At 41.2% G+C, this 15,197-nt stretch overlaps 1 long non-coding RNA gene across 1 annotated transcript in view; it reads right to left on the reverse strand.

The window, feature by feature from the left end:
• The window catches only part of LOC110568912 (uncharacterized), a 303,666-nt gene that overhangs the window by 99,468 nt on the left and 189,001 nt on the right, over positions 1 to 15,197 (reverse strand). The window lies entirely within an intron of this gene.

Consider the following 15,197-nt stretch of genomic DNA (forward strand, 5'->3'; position numbering starts at 1 on the left):
CCTCTTTGTCTTTTTCTCCACCTCTCTCCATTCCCCTTCCACCCCCAACTCTTATGAAGTCAGGGAGGTGCAGCCACGGAGCAGGTGGCTCTGGCTGGTGCCTGGATTGGTGGCAAGTTGGGTGGGAGGACGCCTGTCAGCATATGGGCCAAGGGAACACATGGCCCCAAGTTCCTGGGGACAGGAGGGGAACAGGCAGGAGCAGATGAACTGCTAAGCAACAGGGTTGGTGATTTCAGCCAGAGAACTTTCCAGTGATAAGAAATAAGGGACAGCAGCCAGTTGGGGAGCTGCGGAAGGGAGCCTGAGGGACTCAGTTGCCCATCTCTGCACAACAATATCTGTGTTTATTTTCTTTTAAAAGTAAAATGTTATTCTCCCAGGAAGCTTTTGCTTTTCCCAACTTGCAGAGCTTAAAACAATAGGAAACCATCAACACAGTCTTCCCCCTCCCTAGAGGAGGCACTCACGAACCTCCTCACGCTCATATTTACATTATTTCTCAGCTACGTCTGCCACCAGGCACAATGGCTGAACTTCGACATGGGATCAACCTACCGGAATGGTGCTGCTGCCGAGCTTTAAAAGTAGCATAGAGGGAAACGTATATACCAGAGGGCCAACAGCAGTTGTCTCCAGGTGATAGGATTATGGAGGATTGTTGTTTCCTTCTTTATATTTTTCTGTACTTTTCATGTTTTTATTATGTGCAGATATTGTCTTATAATTTTAAAAAGCTAGTTAAAAATATAGACAAGGTCAATGCACATTCATAAAAGAACAAAGCATATAGACTGGTATGCCCAGAACCTACCACGTGGCAGAATCTAGGGTAGATCTTTATGTCTGTTGTTTGATTTGGCATCAAACATCCTGTGAGATGGGTTGTACCCCTTGTAATGATGAAGAAACTGAGTCCCAGGGAAGTTTATGAGTGTATCCAAGATGACACAAGTGGAAACTGGCAAAGTGAGATTTCAACCCAGGTGCGTCTGCCACCAGGCTGTGTAATGGGGTGACAGATAGTGTCCACGTATGTGTCATGGCTGGGTTGCTTCTTCTCATATAGCTAAGTTCATGTTGAAAAGGCCAGGGTGAAGAATCAAAGAGACACAGGAAAAGCTCCCTTCTGAATGTCAACAAAGCAATGTTTGCAATAGCTCAGACATCTGCTGCTGATGTTCATCACTCAGACACAAAGCCGAATTTTTCACATTGGTGAATTAGTTGGTAACTAATGTTCCGTTAGTTCAGGAACTCAATTTATCAAAATTGTGTTGCATTATACATTTTAGCTTTTCTTCAAACATAAAGATAAGGCTAGCAGGTATGACAGTAATAGGCTCTTGAATGAGAGATATTATAGGAACAGAGACTAGCTCGTCCTTACGTTGGAGTGAACTCTCACAGAACATCCATCTTGCCTCCTCTCCAGCACACACTGGGGAGGAAAGAGTTGGTAAGGAGACAGGCTCTAGGAGTCTTTTTCCTTTTAGATTCCTTTATCTCACTACTGATACTCTTCACTGTTCCACACCATTTTCCCTGGTAATTTGGGGTTCTTTAGCCTGTGTTCTCTAGTCCATAGATAGGGCTTTAGGGATACCATGAACCCACTGAAACGTATGCCACCATTGTATTTGTGCATGTTGGTGTGTGTAAGTATGTGGAGGGGATCTGCAGCTTTTATCAAATAATCAGAAATGTGGAGAATCCCTATGGTAACACATATTTCTTCTCCTCCTCCTGGTCTGTGCCTGTTCCTACTTCTCCTCCCTGCTCTTCCTCTTCTTCATCACTCCCCACTCCCTTCCTCATCCTACCTCTTTGCCTCCTCTTCCCCTGAATACTGCTTTCCTTCCCTGCCTCACTCTCCTTTTCTTCCCCCTCCTCTCACTGGAATTCCTCTCCCTTTTACCACCCCTGTCTGTGATCTCCAGTCAGCCTGACCTTCACTTCCACATTCAGCAAGATCCAGGCTCTGCCAGGCGATCTCTGCCCAGACATAGAAACCACAAGCACCATCATCAAACAGCCTGGTAATTTTCTTATTGTTTATTCTCAAGAAGGCAATTTGGCTGCGGCTGAGCTGCAGAGGCCCTGGAGCCTGGTCACAGTCTCACATGTCAGCAGAAGGAATGAAGAAATTGCCAAGGAGAGAAGCCAGGAGCCTGTTGCACTCGCTCCACAACCACTCCCTGCTCTGCTGTGCACCCCACCAGCTTCTTACCCCTTTGGGGGAGCAGTTGGTTGTTATAAGCCCCATCCCCAAGAGATGGACTCAAACTGGAAAGCTTTTAGGGTATGCATAAGGAATTACCTAGAACAAGGCAGGACAGACTCTAGATGCTTTTTTATGGGGTACAATAACTAGACACTGATTTCGTGTTGTCATTTCAAGTCACTCTAAAAGCTTTGTGGCTTCAAACATGCTCAAGGACCCATCCATCCCAGCCGACCCTACCTAGGTCTCGGCCCAAACTAGAAGAAAAAGGAGAGAAGGCAATGGTGGCTGACACTTGTTCGGATTGTTTCAACCAATATTCCTTGGGTGCTTACTGGGTGTGGGGTGCTGGGGCAATCCAGTAATGAATAAACAAATATCTGCATTGAACACATTTCTTCTCTATTGGGAAGAAGTGGTGTATTAGTCCATTTTTATGCTGGTAATAAAGACATACCCAAGGCTGGGAAATTTATACAGGAAAGAGGTTTAATGGACTCACAGTTCCACATGGCTTGGGAGGCCTACAATCATGGCAGAAGGCAATGAGGAGCAAGTCATGTCTTACATGGATGGCATTGGGCAAAGAGAACTTGTGTAGGGAATCTTCCCCTTATAAAACCATCAGATCTCGAGACTTATTCACTATCATGAGAACAGCATGGGGAAGACCCACCCCCATGAAGCAATTACCTCCCACCAGTTTCCTCCCACAATTCGAGACGAGATTTGGGTGGGGACACAGCCAAACCATATCAAGTGGTTCATGCTGCATGTTTAAGGAATAGTCAGGAGACAAGAGCAACTGACACAAAGGAGACAAGGGACGGATGGTGGGAAGTGAAACCAGGAGTCAGTGGGGCTGGACCCTGCAGAGCCATACGGACCTTGGATAAACTCATAGTGTGCACTCCTGCTGATATACCCACAGCTCAGCATGGTTGCCTCCACCCTAGGCTTTCATGATCTTTCAACACAAACACCCTCCAACTAGAAAATTCTGCTTCTCATATTTCAAATTCCCAAGAGAGGAAGTCTAGTTGCTGAGTCTAGCCGGTGGCCAGGCTTCACCAAATCAGGCTCAGGTCCTCTAAGCAGGGGTTTGGCATAGACTGGCCACCCCATCCTTGTTCTAAGCTCTGGTTGATCAGGTAGTGACAGACATCCTATGAGAAGAAACTCTGAATGGGGCCTCAACTACTAATGGGATCCAAGCAGTCAATTCAGGGACAGAATGAGAGGATCTCCCATTTCTCTCTCTCAATGGGAGAAAGTATCTCCCTCTGTTCCCCATTCTGCTGTAATCCCCTGATATCACTTGTTGGAAGGGACATTGGAAAGAAACAGAAAGTCCTTTGTACATTGTTTGTGGACAGTTTGATCCTAATGAGGAAGATAATAGGTAGGGGTGGTGGGTGGAATCTGCATTTATCAATTTGCTTGAAATTACAGCAAGAATGGAAACACCTTCAGATGGATGTGGAAGATTCAGAATCCTGATTTGCTAAATCTCTCCCCCTCCCCTCCCCAAAAAACCTCAAAAACGAAAAGCAAAATCTTTTCTGCTTCTGATTACCTTGTCTTTAAAAACCCTCGTCTCTGAGTTTCCCTGTGTGACACAATGATTTTTTAAGCATCTAGGAAAAGGTTTTGTGAACCCTGGTATTGAGTTCTGATCCTAATTTTCTCAGCTGGGAAATGGCAGGGTGTCCTGCGACTTATACTATGCCATCTGACCCTCAGAAGCCTTTGCAGGTCAAAAACAAGAGACATCCTCCCAGCACAGGGGAATGGGCTCATGAAGGTCATGCACCAGGCTAAGTCATTCCTGCCACTCCTGGGCCTGGGCCCCGGTAGGGCATCCTTATCTGGGACCCTGCAGAGACCACAGAGAGAAAGTCTGAGTAGGTCAGCAGCAGGAAAATTGCCACCGTCTGTCCTCTTGCCTCCCTGGAGCCCCTCACGGCCACACTGTCTTTGATCTCCCTCCAGCAGTCCATGCCCTTAGGTCCAGTCCCAAAAAATCCATCACTTGCTGCTCTTGTCTTTACCGAATCTTAATTTCCAAGTGTCAGGAAATTTCATTTTCTCTATGATGGAATTCATGTCTCCTTTTGTGAAGGGAGCTGGACTCAAATGTCAGAAATTGTACTCCTCTTTTTTTATACAACAGCCAGGATCTGTTTCTGCTTTCGTCCTTTGGTAAGAATGGAGCCGGGATGAATAATGGTGGGAATGAAGGGGGATAGGCAGCAGCCTGGCTGTGTCCCACTGTCAGATTTAAATACTAGCTGTGCTACCCAACTTTTCCCACCCATGGGCCTGGACCTACCCCACTGGGCTCTTCTCGTTTACATCTTAGAGTTAATCCCAGCAATCAGAACTCTAGCTGCTGAAAAGTTCAAAGCCACGGAATAAAGAGCTGAAGCTGGCAGGTGCCCATAGGACAAGATGGGTCTTTGGATGCAGTTTCCTGCATTGGACCGGACAAGCCCCAGTCAAACAGAAAGATGTTTCCCCATCATGTCTCTAGCTTTCCTCTCTTGCAACCTTTCTGGCTGACCCCTCAGAACAAGAAAGGTCTTAACTTCTTCTGTGATATCCAACCTGTACTAATGCACCCTCATGTAGCATGCAACTGTGCCGCTGTCTGCATTTTAAAAGCATAATCACTGAGTACTGAAAGACTCACTTTATCTCTTATTAAAGGAACTGTGAGATAAGTCAGGGAGAAAAAGAGAAAAACTCTTCCTCTATAGTAAGGTATTGAGTGGTCCACATGGGGTCACAGGGAGGATGGAGGAGGGCTGGCGGGATAGGGTGGAGGTGTCCTAGAATGCAGAGAACCTTGTCCCTGGGGAGCAGGAGCAGTGAGAGGAAGGGGTGCTCAGCTCTTGGGGAGTAAGGGATTTGATTTCTTGTGTTTAACAGTCCTTTATAGTTTTGATAATAATGAGGAGATGGTTGTCAAGAATTGTGAAGGACCAGATGTGGTGGCTCATGCCTGTAATCCCAGCACTTTGGGAGGCTGAGGCAGGAGAATCACTTGAGCTCGGGAGTTTGAGACCAGCCTGGGCAACAGAGTGAGACCTTGTCTCTACACAAATAAAAAATTAATTGGGCATGATGATGCATGCCTATAGTCCCAGCTACTCGGGAGGCTGAGGTGAAAGGATTGCTTGAGCCCAGGAGATTGAAGCTGCAGTGAGCTATGATGGCACCACTGCACTCCATGACAGAGCAAGACCTTGTCTTTGAGAAAAAAAAAAATGACGGGTATGAGGTTTTACCCTCCTTGCAAGCCAACCAGTTAACCTGCCACAATTCCATCTATGATGGCACCACTGCACTCCAGCCTGGGCGACAGAGCAAGACCTTGTCTTTGAGAGAGAAAAAAAAAAGAATTGAAGAGTATTAGATTTTACCCTCCCTACAAGTCAACCAGTTAACCTGCCACAGTTCCATGGGTGCTAGCAGAAGACTTGAGATATTTTAGTGTGGGATAAAGCGTTCTCTAATTAATAGCAATAGCCAGGATGTCACCATTTGTAGCAGGTTCCCAAGCCCCATTTTCCACAGGAATAAAAAGGGCTACCCACACAGTCAGTGGATTGAGTCACAGAAGAAAACCCTGACAACTGGTAAACTCGAATCAAATTCTATCGGGCAATTATTAGCCTGTTGTAATCCATTCTAAGTCTGTCTGACCTTTGTCCTCGAGGGAGACATAATCATTAGACCAGAGAGTAAATCAACCTCCCCCTTTGCCCTGCAAAGAAAAACTATATCTTCCAAAGATGTTTCCTATACCAAGATCATTCAAAAGATAATTCAGAACCAAAGTAGTCAGTACCTGTGCTTACAAGATTTACAGAAAAACAAGAGATCCGATGAAAACCATCTCCCAAAAATGGTTACACAGTACACAGCTTCAGGGAACACTTCTACTACCAGTAATGTCAATAAATAATATTGGGGAACTGACAGTATGAGAAAACAGAAACTAAAATATCATCTAGATATATGAATATAAAACCAAACGTAGGCTTATAGGTGCCATGCTTCCAATTGGTGTCTATAACCAGACAATACAGTAACAATTATGCACAGCAGGAAGGATAGGTCAGATAAACATTTCAAGGGTTGCATTTGATCATAGAACCTCTACACTACATCACTTGATATGGCCCTACAGACCACTGAGGCTGTATTCATTTTTTTCCAATCTTTTTTCTTCATTCTTCAGATTACATCATTTCTGTTATCTTCAAGTTCAACAACTTTTTCTTTTCTCATTCCAATCGGCTGCTAAGCCCATCCAGTGAATTTTCCAAATCAGATCTACTTCTTTAGTTTTAGCATTTCTATTTGGTTCTTTTTTTTTTCCTTTTTCAATTCTATGCTGAGATTCCTCATCTGCTCATTAGAATGATATTTGACTTCAAGTTCTTACACATTTTGTATTTACTACGTTTAAATCCTTTTGTGACATCTAGGGTTATTTCTCTATGGACTGTTTTTTCTCTTGGCTGTGGGTTATATTTTCCTGTTTCTTCTATGTTTGATGGTTTTTTATTCTGTACCAGGCATTGACAGTGATATCTTGCAGAATCTCAGATTCTTCTTTCTCTGAAGAGTGTTGATTTTCATTCTAGCAGGGACTTCAATCGACTGTACTCAAGCTGCAAATCCTGTGTCTCCTGCAGGGGGCAGCACCCGAAATCTCTGCTCAGTTCTTTCCACCGTCCAGTTTCACTTTTTTCTGGGGTCCCTTGGTGCCAAATTCAGGAGTCCTCCTAGAATTTGGTCAAAGTTTATATGTAGACTTTGGGGCCCCTTCTTCTCTGGACCCCTCCTTTGAGATTTCCATCGCGACTCTGCAGTTGTTCTGGCTACCGGGAACTCTGTCTCCTGATGCTGCAAGCAGTGCTCCTCAGCTTCTGTGGGGACTCCAGCTCTGTGTCAGGTGGAGCGCCTGGGAGTGGCCTAGGGACTAAGCCATAAATGTGAATCTCTCCCGGCACAGTTCCCTACGTTCAAGAGTCAACTCCCCTCTAACCATGCCTGTCTTTGGTCACTCTCCAGCTCCTTCAAATTGCTGTTCTTTATATTTTAACCCGTGCACAAGTTAGCCTGCTACAAGCTGTTTTACCGCAACAGGGAAGTGGAACCATTCCTTACAGTGCTTTCCAATCCATTTCTTTCTACACTGCACTGTTAAAATGCTATACGTTATTCCATCATATTGGCCATTATATTCAACAAAACTTATGCAACTTTTAACTACTGGTAGACATTTAAGATGTTTCCAGCTTTTGATATAATACAATTTGTGGTCTCTGGAGTCAGAGTTACCACTGCAGGAATGGCACAAGATAATTCCTCTTATTTGCTAGAAAACATATATATTAGTACTTCTTTTTGTTTCTATTTAACTCAACTTTTAACGTATCTATTTCATATGTTAACAAGATATGTATTATTATGATGCTACAAGTAAGTAATTTATTTAAAATATATTGGTAGATTAGGGTGCATCCTTAATTTTACTGTTGTTTTTACTAATAGGGATATATGACTTTAAAGTCTGGAGAATACTATTATGAATAATGCTTTAATGAATACAAAGATATATATTTGGCATAATACTGATTATTTACTTAAGAGATTTACTCAGAATAGAATTGCCAGATCAAAGAGTATGCACATATTTTTTAAGTTTCTGATTCATAGCATCAATATTTCAAATAATTCTCCACAACGGCTGTACCAATGCACTCTCAAAGCTGCAGAATATGAGCATATACTCTCACATCCATAATCTGCTAACACTGACTACAGTTAGTGGAGTTTTTAATCCCATATTTAAAAGTTTTATAGATGAATAACAATATTTTGGTTTAATGAGAACACCTTCCTTTACTCATGGAGTTGAACATTTTTCATATACTTACTATATTAAATTTCCTTTTAAATTGCCTGTTTATTTCCTTTGCTTTTTTCTATTAAAATAATTCATCTTTTATTTTAAAATTAATTTAAGAGCTCTTTTTATAGTAAATATATTCATCTTTGGTTTGATATGAATATTACAAAAATGTTTTTCAGCTTATTATTTGCCTCTGTTGATGATATTTTCACACACATAATGCATTAATGTCAAATTTATCAGTCATTTTCTTCATGGTTGATGCCTTTTGAAGTATATTTATAGAGTCATTCCACACCTTAAGATTATATAACCATAACAATTTATCTTTTAGGATATTTACATTGAAATCTTTAATTCATGTAGAATTTGTCATGATAAATTATTCAAGATGAAAATCTCATCATATACTAGAATCTTATATATATATATATTTGGAGGTATTTCTCGGTGTTTATTGAAATTCACTGATCTGTTCAACTACTATGTTCCTGTTACAATCCTCTAACTTTTATAATAATATGTTCTAACATGGGACATTACATTTCAAGAACAATGACAAACCAGAAAGTACTCAAAAGTGGAGCTAGAAAACCACTTCATGTAATAAATATTTTAAAAACTAAGAATGTTTAACTTTGAGAAGAGAGGATTCAATTCCTGTCAAAAGGAGGAATTCGATAAGTAACCTAAAGGGATACATCACAGCAATTTTTCAAATAGTTAAAGATCTGTTATATAGATTGGAATAGATCTGAGTGACTCTAGAGGAAACAACTAGGGAAAATGGGTGGAAATTACTAGAGGAAAATTTTGGCTCAACAAAGAGCTTTCCTAACAACCAAAGAGGTTTAGCAAGAAAACAAGCTGTCTTGAAGAAGGGTGGGATAGGAGCAGGCTTCTCTTTGGGGGTAAAGTTAAAAAATAGGAACTAATTTTTCAAGGATGCAATGAAGAGGACATATGCAACAAATAAGGGACTAGGCTGCTTGAGGGACATTCAAACTCTAAAATCCTGGCATCTATGATGTTGCTATTCTAAAAAATCAATGTCATAACTTCATTAACATCAAGCCCTAGCCAGTGAAGAGTCAGTATTGAGAGGTCCCTATGGCAATACAGCAAAGCCATTGGTTTCTGAAACCTTACACGCTGTGGTTCACTTTTTCTTTGTCTATGAGGTAGTGGGTGCAGGGCTGCAGCTGGAATGCAGGATACAAAGAAATAGAAATTTAATGGGTGCCCACAAAGCCCTCATTTTTGCTTAACCTTTTAGATGTGATTCACGTTGCCCTGTGGCACAAGGATGTATTTTCCCTAACAAACAAGAAAAAAAATGGTCCAGAATCCTGGGTCTCATTTTCATCCTGTTTCTGCAGACACCAAAGCACTGAGCAAAGATACGCTCTGTCCCCTACTCACCTCCACAGGGTATGGAGAAGAGAATTTTCCTTTAATGCCTCAGCAAAATATTTCAAGATCCTGAGAGATATCCTGTTTAAATGCAATGATTTTATCTATTATTTATGTCACGGCTTCTGGAGAGAAGGTGTTTCAGTATTCTAAGAAGAGAGGAAGGGCTTTGAAGCAGTCCTCTGCGGGCTTGTTTCCCTTGGGAGTAAGCAGTGGCCAAGAACAGGACAGCAGAGGTATTGTCCTCTAGGATGGAGGAACATTGTTTCTGAGGATATTGGCTCAGTGAGTGTCCAGTCCTCTCAGCATTCTGGCTATTGTCCTCTGAAGACCCACAGCTCTCATTTCATTAAAGGCATGGGTAGATTGAGAAAGCATCATCATAGGTTAAAATCTCCAGAGACCATCAGCTGTCTAGCTTTGCAGGACCCAAATAAATAGTTTGTGGACATAAAACATGAGGCAGAGAGTGGACATTACAAGATGTTACAACCTATTAAAATTGATATAATTAAGCATTAAAATATAAATGGAGAAGTGCATGGGCCTTATAAACATAATGGTGAATGAAAAAAGCCAGATACAAAAGAGACCTGTATGAATCCATTTATATAAAATTTTAAGGCAAGCAAACTAATTTATGGTGTTTGAAGTCATGATAATAGTTATCTTTCCTGGAGGGCCAGTGGTAGTACCTGGAAGGGGCACCAGGGGCCTCAGGATGCTGGTAATGTCCTGTTCTTAATCTGAGTGCTGGTTGCTTGGGTGTACTCAGTTTGTGAAAAGTTCATTGAATTGTACATTATGCACTCTTTTGTACATGTTGTTTTTTTTAAAAAACAATCAAAACAAGAGGAGAGTGGTAAGCTGGCACTTCTTGGCACTCTTCCAAGGGCTCCCACATGTTTATGCCATTTAATTCTCCTAACATGTAAAGTAAGTGATGTTTTCTTCTTTTTTTTTTTCAGTAAGGCTTATGGTAACACTGAGAGATTACAGAATAGGGTAGTATTACATGACTAGCAAGTCTGAGCAAATCTGGGTTGTCCAGACTTAAATCCTAAGCTCAAGTTCTCACCAAATATTCACAATAAATGGAGCAAAGTTTTCACCTCAGAACCAAGAAGGAGAGGAGAGCCAGCATTTAGACCCTCTCTAGGATTTTAACTACAATCTGTGATTCCAAGGACACCTTCCAAGTCAGGGAAGAATCTGTGTTCCCAGGGTCATAGTGGGTTCTGAGCTACTTAGGGACCCCTTGTAGGCTCTTCGCAACATTCTAAATTCATTTCTTGGGTCCTCTGTCATCAGCTTATAGGAGCCGCAGCTGAGTCACAGTGCTTTGCAGACTCCTCCCAAGACCAACGTAAGGGAAGGGAGATAGAGAGAAAATGCAGGTGACCTGTTCCATTTCAGATACTTAATCAGATCAGTTAGGCAGAAACATGGGCCTCAGACAAAACTAAATTATGGCTTCTTCATTTCCCAGGGGAAAGTTCTTTGCCTCAGGCTTTAGGAAACTGTTACAGCAGCTACTGATACTGGTATATTCAGAAGACATTAATTTCCTGGCCAGGGGCCACCTCCTTGTGCTCTTATAGCTCCCAAACCCTGAAGGTGCCAACAGGGCTACCTTCCCTCAGCCTGACAGAGGCATCATTTCTGCACAGAAAAGCAAGAAAATAGCCCTTACCACTCTTGTCACCTGGGCCCTGGTGTAGCACTGTTTGTGTCCTTCCTGGGAATACTGCATTGCAGAGACTATGTCCTGGGTTCACCATGCCCCTTTCACTGTCCTGGGAACACAGGAAGACTGAATTTCCAAGCTTCTTTGGAATTAAGTTGGAGCCATATGACTAGTCATGACCACTGGTCTATGAGGGAAATTACGTGTGTGCAACTTCTGAGCCAAATTGCCAAAGAGAGACTATGATGCTCCACACGCTTGATTCCCTTTCTATAAAGATGTGGATGACATGTGTCCCAGAGGCTGAGCAAGGTTCAAGTGACCAGCATGCTCAGGTCACCTTACAGAGGGAAGCAGCCTTGGAAATGGGCAGTGGTTGACTTAGAGAAATAAACTGTTATGTGCAAACCACTGAGATATTTTTTCCCCAAATAAGTTAGTACAATCTAATGCAAACTTCTTTGAACTTTATTTATACCCTCTCTAGGATACAGCCAAAAACTTGGGAGATAGACACCCTAAAGTCCTTCCCATCTTTCCTATTTTTTTTTTTTCTCTTAATATGTTTCTGTCCTACTCTACATAAGTATCATCGGAGATGGTCCCTGGGAAGCAGTGTATAAACCCCATTGTTCAGGAAACTAATCAGATTTTAAGACTCAGCTGGAGCTGGTTGGTGGTGATAGTGGTGTTGGCAGTGGCAGTGGTGGTGTGTGTATGTGAGAAAGAGTGTTTGTTATTTGGGAAATGTGGTGGTATTATAGCACTGACTCACAAACCACTCCCAGGAATCTGATGTTGCCAAGTAGGTCTGAGAATGAGCTATGTTGAAGGGAATCAGCTTTTCCTTGGTGGCTGACTGGCTGTATGGCTTTCTTTTGGGGACAGTCCTACCAGAGATAAAAACATGTTGGCTCTCCTCAACTTGCAGCCTCGAAAAAGAAAAGAGCATCAGGATTCTTCATAAGCCTGATTTGAACATCCTCCAGTGGAAATTCTCTGAGTATCTCACTGACATTCTGGAAAATGTGCATGGATCCTATTCTAGCTCTCTCCTGAGTTTCTAGGCAAAAACAAACAAACAAAAAACAAAAAATTGAATTTGGCAAATCTCTAGCTAGGCAGTCATACCAGCAGTGAGTGGATTTCCAAGTCAAGAGAGGAAGAATGCCTGGCTCAACAGGTAGGGTGGGGCCGGGACAGATGGGATGCAACAAAGTAGAGGTTTCCCAGAGTTTGAACCCAACTCTATGTTGGCAAATTCAGAATTTCTAGAAGAAAATTCTGCAAGAGCAACAATCGCGCCATATTTTCTGTTCAGTCATTTCTGAGGTCAAGGAGAAGGCAGCATCCATAAAACAAATAAACCAAAAATACTGACAAAATTTGCTTTGGAAGCAGAAAGTATTCACCATAATAATAATGCTTCACATTTTAAAATAGTTATCTTCCTTTCCTTCAAAGATGGTTTGCATGCCTTTATTATATCTTATCCTTGCAGCTATGCTATCCGGCAGACATAATATAAATGAAGGGCAAAATAGGAACTATGGTTTACCTGGTCTCCAGTATTGCCAGGCACCGTGCATAGGACAAACAAGGTCATTCGATCCTCACATACATTTTATGAGAAATATTATCTCTAGCTGTAAATTAAGACATTAGGGCTCAGAAAGGATAACTCATCCACTGTCACCTAAGTCATCATGGCAATACTCAGATTCTAACTGTCATGGTTTTAATGCGTTCCCCAAAATGTATGCATTCAAAACTTAATCCTGGTGCAATGGGGTTTAAGGTGGGGCCTAATGAGAGGCAATTTGGCCATGATGGCTCTACCCACATCAATGTTTAAAGCCATTGTTGTCGGAGTGTGATCATTATCACAGGAGTGTGTTCCTTGTCAAAGGATGAGTTCCTCCCCATCATCAGATGCCAGACCATTGATCTTGGATTTCCCAGCTTCTAGAAATGTAAACCAATAAATTTTTGTTCACTGTAAATTACCCCATCTGTGGCATTCTGTTATAGCATCACAAAATGGACTAAGACATCATCCCAAATATATGTGACCTCAAAGCCCATTATTTTTATGGATGTTTTTATTGTGTTTGTTGACCAATGTCAAAGAACAAATCAATGATGGAATCAGGCCTAGGAGCAGGTTCTGCTCCGAGCCTAATTCTGAGCTCTGTTTGGTAAGCCATCGTGCATAAAAACATCTAATTGTAAACAAAACATGCTTATTCACTGCCACCCAAATGGAATTCACAGGGCCCAATAGTGAAGGGGAAGCACCTACCTGTCTCCCACTGTTTCCCCACCCTGAACCTACTCTCGTCCAGTGCCCAAGCAAGCTCCAAGGTACAAAGCAAAGACGTTTTAAGAGCAGATATATCAAACTACATGCCAGAACCCAGTTTTTAAGATTATACCAATGACACCCTCCTGTTTTACTAGTCAAGTTCAGAAATGTTAGAACTAGAGAGTAAAGTTGCTATTTTAAGTTAAGGATTTGTTCCCTGATTATTTCCCAAGTTCATTTGGGATGGCTTATGAAATGAGATAGTGTATGAAATAGGATAATGGCGGGGGAGGGGGGAAGCACATTCAAAAGGATCAGACAAATAGAGATGATCAAGCACTTGAAATGAGTTAATTATCACTGCTGAGGCTAAAATTTAGCGCATTTCCTAGCAGGTTATGCATAAAAAGGAAACACAGTTCTCATTATCTAATGATAATAATTTTTAAATAATTAATTAGCTTTTAAAATCATGTTATGAGTGTCTTGTGGGTGTGTGGGTGTGTGTGTCTGACTGATTTCAAGGAGAAATGTACCTTGAGCTTATTTATCTGTAACAAACAATAGAGACTATAGGTATTATTCTTTCTTCCCTTTCTCCTTCATTCTTTTCTTTCCTTCCTTTCTTCCTCCTCCCTCTCCTCCTTCTTTGGTTTAAGAAATATAGAAAAGTACAAAGAATAATAAATACTATGTACTCAACACCCAAAACTAATTTGTGCCTTATTTTGTAACATAAAATAAATAGAATCACTCTAGATAAAATGGAAGCTTCTTATCATTTTCAATTTCATTTTCTACCCTCTCTTCCGAGGTACTATTACTATCATTAATTCAGTGTGCATTTTTAAAAATTATATTTTTATATTATATAAAATACAATACAAATATACATATGACAGTATTAAGTTGTGTGTTATTTGCATAAATGGGATAGTAGTAAGCATAGCATTCTGCAACTTACATTTTTCACTCAATATTATGCTTCTGTTCACACTGATGCACACAGATCTAGTTAATTCATTTTACTTACTGAATAATATTCAATTATATGACTATATCACAATTTATTTCATTATTTACTGGACATGCTGTTTCTCATTTTTCAGCATTGCAATCAAGTTTACTATGGATATTCTTGTATCTGGCAGTTTGAACACATTAGGGAATATTCTTTAGCATTAATATCTGGACATGGAATCATATGTCTATTTTAATTTTTTTTTAATTGCAGACAACCAAATCTACTATAGCTTAAGAAAAAAAAAAAGGCTTCATTAAATGGTCTTGGATGGTGATATGGTTTGGCTGTGTCCCCACCCAATTCTCATCTTCAATTATAGTTCCCATAATTCCCTTGTGTCATGGGAGGGACCCGGTGGAAGGTACTTGAATCATGGGGGCAGTTTCCTCCATGCTATTCTCGTGATAGTAAGTTCTTACGAGATCAGAGGAGTTTATAAGGGGCTTTCTCCTTCACTCGGCTCTCATTTTTTCTCCTTCCTGCTGCACTGTGAAGAAAAATATGTTTGCTTCCCCTTCTGCCATAACCGTATGTTTCCTGAGGCCTCCCCAGCCATGTTGAACTGTAAGTCAATTAAATCTCTTCCCTTTACAAATTACAGTCTCAGGTATTTCT

The sequence above is a fragment of the Aotus nancymaae genome, unplaced genomic scaffold (genome assembly GCF_030222135.1).
Source record: "Aotus nancymaae isolate 86718 unplaced genomic scaffold, 86718_ANA_hifiasm-v0.15.2.pri h1tg000002l, whole genome shotgun sequence".
In the NCBI taxonomy this organism is placed as follows: Eukaryota; Metazoa; Chordata; class Mammalia; order Primates; family Aotidae; genus Aotus; species Aotus nancymaae.